We start from the raw sequence: 7,285 nt of genomic DNA, 5'->3' as shown, positions 1-7,285 counted from the left end.
AGAACCATCCTCACCAGCCACAATCTCATTAGCACTCTTTCTCTGGATACCCGCGAGCCTGTGTCTGAACACTGGGGCCACTGCCACGGATGCCTCAGAAAAAGCAAACACGCCCATGGCAGACTTGTGAGCAGAAACGGCAGAAGGGATGGGAGCTTAGCCCATGCCTGAATTCTCCTCTTCAATTCTTGCTTTTGTGCATCTTACTGGGAAATGTAGTTCTATCTTATCAGCTTCTGGAATACAAGAAGGAGGTTGGAATGGGGTTCACTTTATCTAACACATTCCTACTCACAATCTAAGGCCCACATCAAATGCTATTCCTCTCAGGGACTCCTCTCCCACTTGCCTCCCTTCCCCCAGTAGAAACTTCCTTCTCTGTGCTCCCACAGCTTAGGTAAAATGTTGGTCTCCTTTGTTAAGCGGAAAGTTTCTTGAGGGCAGGGATTTTGTATGTCTCATTTCTATGTCTCTTGCACTTATACAAGGACTGTTAGGTAATAGCTGTGCCCACAAATTTTTTGATACCTCTCTCTTCAAAAAGTGGAGCCTAATTCCCCTCCTTTTGATCCTGGACTACACTGACTTTCTCCTAGTGAACAGAATGTGGCAAAGTGATGTGTGACTTCTGAGACTAGGTCATAAAAGATGCAGCTCGATTGCTGTTGGATCCCTGGCTCCCAAGGTCATGACACTCAAGCAGCCCTAAGGAGAGGTCCAGGTGGCAAGGATCCGAGGCCTCCTGCCAACAACCAGCACTAACCTGCCAGGTGTTTCCTTCTTCCAGGAGGGAGACTCCCATCTGACCTGGGAAGACATTCAAGGACCTTGCCTCCCCAGTCCATTAAAGTGGTTAACAACCACAACCTGTTGACTTATCCTCTTTATTTCCTGTGAGTTGGGGCATGGTGGACAGAAGCCATTGAGACCAGACAGGATAGAAGTGAGGCTGGGAGGTCCCTGTTTTCACTCAGTGTTTCTGGTTGGCTTTGGCTAAGTCTGACCGATCCTGCCGAGAAAGGTGAGGAAGGGCACCTGCAGCTCAGGGTCCCCTCACCTCTCTTCATCGAAGAGGACCTTGTGGTCCTGGTGAACCCCAAGTTTCCAGCACAGCTCTTACCAGAGGAAGGAGAGCCACTCAAGAAGGGGTCTTCCAGCCCCCCGCCTCCCCCAGACTACCCTGGTGCCCTGTGTGCAGGCAAGTGGTCTGGAAAGGCTGTTCTGTATAGCAGAGAGAGAAGGGCTCTTACCCAGCAGTAACACAAGATCATTAAGCCAGCTCTCCAAGAGATGCCTCCAGCGGGGGGCACATTTCTCATCTTCTTGAGGAAGTTGGGGTTAAGTGAACAGCTAATCTAAAGCAAACCAGCTGAGGGTAAAAATTGGCTTCTCCAAGAAGGTAGGGTTTTGGTAATGCTTGGTGTGTTTTCCCCATGCTGGAATTCTGTATCTTTTAAAAAAACTTACATAGTACTTTTCATTGTAAAATAAAGTTCAAACTACTCCAGTTATATGGAGTAAAAAAGAGAATGTTCCCTTTTACCATCCACCCCCTACCTCATCCTATTTCCTCCCCACAGGTAACTAACTACTGCTAAGAGTTGGGCATGTAGCCTGCCAGACCTCATGTAGGTGTCACATGTTATATATTGCCCTGCAACTTGTTTGTTTTTTCATTTGATGACAAATCACCAACACCTTTGATTATGTTAGTATGTACAGATCAAATTCGCTGTGTTTTCTAACAGCTATCTAATACTCTGTAGTGAGAGGAAAAATGGAAGTATGCTAAGAATAATCACTTTGCACAGCCTTCCGTGGAGTAGGGAGCAAGGATGTTGACAGGGTACCCGATGGGCTGGTGGGGAGTCAGGAGTGAGTTGTGGAGAACTGAATTGCTCCTTATGAGAGCAGGAGAGGCACTTGGAGCCTGTGGCCACCTCAGGTAGAGAGGTGGGAAGGGGAAAGGGAGAGTGGGGAAGTAGGAGGTGTTGACCAGATGGAATATGAGGGCCTGCAAAGTGACCCCTCTGTGCATCCCTCACATCTTTAGCACGTTTACTGAGTTCATGAACAGATATGTTCCCTATCTCTCGAATGTTTCCTTATCACAACTTCATAAGGATGCTATTACTGGGTCAATTTCTAGGAATTTCTTTATGGCTCTCGTGACATCATTAAATTGTTATCCCAAGGGGCTGTAAGAACTATGCTGCTACTTATGCTGCTCCCCCTTGTGTGTGGGGAGGTTGAAAGGAACCCCAGCTTAGGATGCACATTTCTAGAATCTGCCAGTTGAGATGCTCTTCACAAAGTCTGACAGATCAACACGTAAATATGGTTGCCTGCTATGTGCCAGTCCCTGTGCCACACTATGATGCCAAGGAGGCTGAGCTGGCTCAGGTATCCAGCTTGGCTCCTAGCTCCACGGTGCTGACAAGCGTGGGGGTCAGGGCATGGTACAGAGGGTGGCCACAAACACTAGGGAAGCCACAGGCCAGAAGTAGCAAATGTGTGGCATCTATGCTCCACTCCCCATGTCCATACTTTTGTCCAATGATTGATCATGGATCTTTCTTGCTGATCCTAGGTGCTTCTTCAGAATCCTTCTCAACATAATGCTCCTCCAGGCAGCTACTAATCAATCAGAATGGATTGAATAGAACATATTTTCTCTCTCTTCTATAAGCTCAACCTAATATGGGATTCTGAAATTTTGTTTTTTTCAAAATGTGTATTAGATTAGAATATACAACTAATGACATTTAAAGTGCTTATCCATGTCCCACCAAAGGTAAATGTGCACACTTGAGAAAATCCTGGAACGGTGTAAAGATGGGTGAGCAGAGGAGAAGCAAGTCCCCTGCTACCAACTTCCTGAAGGCCAGCCTTAGTCCCATCTGGTGAGCCCAGAAGCTCATATCTGAGACCCCAGACACTTGGGGAAGCAATGGTGGCTGGCTGATAGTTGCTAGGAAACACTCAGGAAGTGGCTGGGGCACATCTGCTGGGCCTGTTGGTACACTATCTAGTAGGAAGTGAGGGCCTGGAATCAGAAAAGAAAAGAGGAAGGGATGTTGTGCCCAGAGCTGTTAAAGGCCTTTCATGATACTTGGACTTGAATTAGAAATAATAGGGGCAGGGGAACACCAAATGAAAGCCAGAATAGCTCTAAGTCGACAGATGGGTGAACTGCCTTGCACAAGATGTTTCCCATTTGCTTCATTTGCACGAGGGTACTTATTTTTCTGGTGGTTGGGCAAGAAGCCTCTTCTCTTCTTTCTCTTGTTCCCACTAAAGTCAGAACCATGGGAATCAGCTTCAGAGACCAGTTACTTCTGACCTTGGGCAGCATCTTCCCTGAGGGGCTCCTGTGGCCACTCCCCAGCCCACCTTCTGACCAGCCCTGGGGTCCCTTTGACCTTGAATTGAAGCCTTCTTGGTCTTATGGGTTTCAGATCTTGCATTTCTGCCCCTGTCTTGTCCTTGTTCCTCTCCAGGCTCAATTTCACATAACTGCCCATCTGTTTCCTGCTTATCCTAGATTCTCATGGGCTTCTCTTAGTGCCCAGTGACACTCACTCTGTAGAACTGTGAAGGAGCCTGTCAGGTACATGAATATTGGCCATACCCTCTGGCCTCCTCTGCCAACTGGGCCTCAACTGTCAGCCCTTACTGGCCTGTTAGCTATCCTGGCTCCTGAGTGGCCATCTGGGAGCTGCCAAATGTTGTCTATCCTGTGTGGCATGGCAGGAAGCCCATTGTGTTGACAACAGTGAATTGAGTGTGTTCACACAGACAGTAAAATAACCAGGCATAGCTCACTTAAGCCTGGGACACAGGATAGTGTTATTCATGAGGATATCCCTTCTGTCTGAGGCAGTGATGGATGGTATAGAAAATAACAGGGATTTCATAGTTAGGCAGCAGAGGTCAAATCTTGGCTCTGCAACTTAATAACCTGGGCAAATTTTTTAATCTTTCATAGTCTTAGAGTCCTCATTTAGAAAATGAAGATAATAAAAGTACCTAACTCATTGGGTTGCTTTAAGGATTAACTGAAATTAGTGATCATGATTTATAGTGAGAATTTTTAAATGGTAAATGTATTAGTTTATTAGGACTGCCATAATAAAGTATCACAAAGTGAATGGCTTAAACAACAGAAATATTTTGTCTCACAGTTCTGGAGGCTAGAAGTTCAAAATCAAGATGTCTGTGGGATTGGTTCTTTCTGCAATCTGTGAGGGAAGGAGGTGTTCAGGCCTTACGCGTTGGCCTGTAGATGGTCATGTTTTCCCTATGTCTCCTTACATGGTGCTCTCCCTGCATATATGTCTCTGTGTCCAAATTTCCTTTTTTTTTTTTTCTAATAAGGATACCAGTCATTGGATTAGGGCCCACCCTAGTGACCTCATCTTAACTAATTACTAATTACAACCCTATTTCCAAATATGGTCACATTCTGCAGTACTTGGGTGTTAGGACTTCAACATGTGAATTTTGGGGTGGCACAATTCAACCCATAATAGTAAGCTATCATTATTTGTCAGGAGCTCTTATAAAGCCCTGATTATTGATGGGGTTTTAGTGGAATTAAATGGTGACCATTCAAACTTATGCAGTGAACCACAATCTACTTGAAATACCATTGTATCAGTCACTGGTAATGGTAGGTTTATGGGTGACCTCACAAGCCTCCAAGTACATGTGTAGGAGCTAATTGTGAAAAGATTTTTGTTTTTCCTTTTCCCTAACCAGTGGTAGCAGTGGTCATGGGGTAGTGATGGTGGTGGTGATGGTAAACTCCCAAGTGTCAGACAGAGTATACTTGAGCCTGGTGTCCATGTTGGATCTCTAGGGCTGAGGTCCAGGGCCAGCTCTTGACTCTCTTCACTTCCTCTTGTCCTACCTCCCACCCAAGTCAATATTAAGAAGCTCCATGCCTCAAAGCAAATTCCAAAATCATTGGGAATTCATTCCTTAAGAAGTGGAGGGGAGGGTGGCTCACCACTCTCCCTGTTCTGTAGAAAAGCTGGGCTCCTATGGAGGCAGGAGTACAAGCAGTACCCAGCAGCTGACAACTGGGCCTTCTTTATGCCACACCAATGGAAGTAGGAAAGCTGAAAGCAGAGGGATGTTGAGGTATGTGCATAGTGGGATGGAAGACCTTTCATGACCTCTATAATCTTTGCACAAATATCCATCTTGGTGCTGTTCATTGGAGCCCAATGTCATGGCTGATTCTCCCTATCCCTCCTCCAAGGGGAGCCATATTCAGGAAGTCCCTGCCCTGAGAGTGAGGCATGAGAGTGGGGAGCGCGTCTGGGATGCCCACTTCTAGCATTAACATCTCAACCCCTCTGCACCCCAGTGACCTGTAGCTTGGACAGTTGTCATGTCTGCTTCCCACCAGGTCAAGGCTATGCCTCTGAACATTGTGGTAGGATTTGTGTGGCTGGAGACTGTTGTGAGCTCTTGGGGTGTGGCCAAGCCTGGGGACACTGCAACTTCCTCTTTAATGTCATTCTTGAGGGCAGGCTGGCTTTGAGGGGGACATGGGGACAGGTCTCTATTTTTTCTCTCTTCTATTAACTATCTCAGAATTCCCTTTCTTTTTTTTTTTTTTTTTAAGATTTTATTTATTTGACAGAGAGAGAGACACAGTGAGAGAGGGAACACAAGCAGGGGGAGTCGGGGGGGGGGGGAGAAGCAGGCGTCCTGCCCAGCAGGGATTCCAATGCGGGTCTCGATCCCAGGGACCATGACCTGAGCCGAAGGCAGATGCTTAACGTCTGAGCCACCCAGGCACCCCTCAGAATTCCCTTTCTAATTTGATCTTCTAGCTCAGCTCAGTTTCAACAAATATTTATTGAATATAAACCATGCTAGCAATTCAATACATGGTACAGCCCTCAAGAAGTTTAGTTCAAATAAGCGTTACAAAAAGGCAAGGAAAGGGGTGCCTGGGTGGCTCAGTTGGTTAAGCATCTGGCTCTTGGTTTCGGCTCAGGTCATGACCTCATAGGTTGTGAGATCAAGCCCCGTGTCGGGCTCTGCACTCAGTGGGGAATTTGCTTGAAGATTCTCTCCCTTTGCTCCTCCCCCCACTCTCTCTCTTTCAAATCAATCAATCAATCAATCAATCTTAAAAAAAGACAAGGAAAAATTCATTGGAACATAGGCAGAGAAAGACAGGGATGGCTATTTTTATTTATTTATTTATTTTCTATTTTTATTTTACTTTTTTTATTATGTTCAGTTAGCCAACATATAAGTACATCATAAGTTTTTGATGTAGTGTTCAATGATTCATTAGTTGCATATAACACCCAGTGCTCATCACAACACATGCCCTCCTTAATACCCATCACCCAGTTACCCCATTCCCCCACCCTCCTCCCTTTTGTAACCCTCAGTTTGTTTCCCGGAGTCCAGAGTCTCTCATGGTTTGTCTCCCTCTCTGATTTCTTCCTGTTCAGTTTTCCCTCCCTTCCACTGTGGTCCTCTGCAGTATTCCTTATGATCCACATATGAGTGAAACCATATGATAATTGTCTTTCTCTGCTTGACTTATTTCACTTAGCATAATCACTTCCAGTTCCATCCATGTTGATGCAAATGGTAGGTATTCATCCTTTCTGAACAGTAGGGAGGTTCCTCAAGATGTTAAAAATAGAGCTACCCGGGGAGGGGGGGGGAGGATGGGTTAGCCTGGTGATGGGTATGAAAGAGGGCACATTCTGCATGGAGCACTGGGTGTTATGCACAAACAATGAATCATGGAACACTACATCAAAAACTAATGATATAATGTATGGTGATTAACATAACAATAAAAAATTTTTTAAAAAACAGAGCTACCCTACGACCCAGCAATTGCACTACTAGGTATTTACCTCAAAGATACAGATGTAGTGAAAAGAAGGGGCACATGCACCCCAATGTTCATAGGAGCAATGTCCACAATAGCCAAACTGTGGAAAGAGCTGAGATGTCCTTCAACAGATGAATGGATAAAGAAGATGTGGTTCATATATACAAGGGATGGCTATTTATTTATTTATTTATTTTTATTTTTTATTTTTTTTAAAGATTTTATTTATTTATTTGAGAGAAAGAATGAGATAGAGACAGAGAGCATGAGAGAGGGGAGGGTCAGAGGGAGAAGCAGACTCCCCGCTGAGCAGGGAGCCCGATGCGGGACTCGACCCCGGGACTCCAGGATCATGACCTGAGCCGAAGGCAGTCACTTAACCAACTGAGCCACCCAGGCGCCCAAGGG

Source organism: Mirounga angustirostris, unplaced genomic scaffold (assembly GCF_029215605.1).
Source record: "Mirounga angustirostris isolate CCGP_5_RB_7025 unplaced genomic scaffold, mMirAng1.0.hap1 SCAF_13, whole genome shotgun sequence".
Taxonomy (NCBI): Eukaryota; Metazoa; Chordata; class Mammalia; order Carnivora; family Phocidae; genus Mirounga; species Mirounga angustirostris.
The sequence above is the reverse complement of the archived record's forward strand: the minus strand, read 5'-3'. Positions refer to the sequence as shown.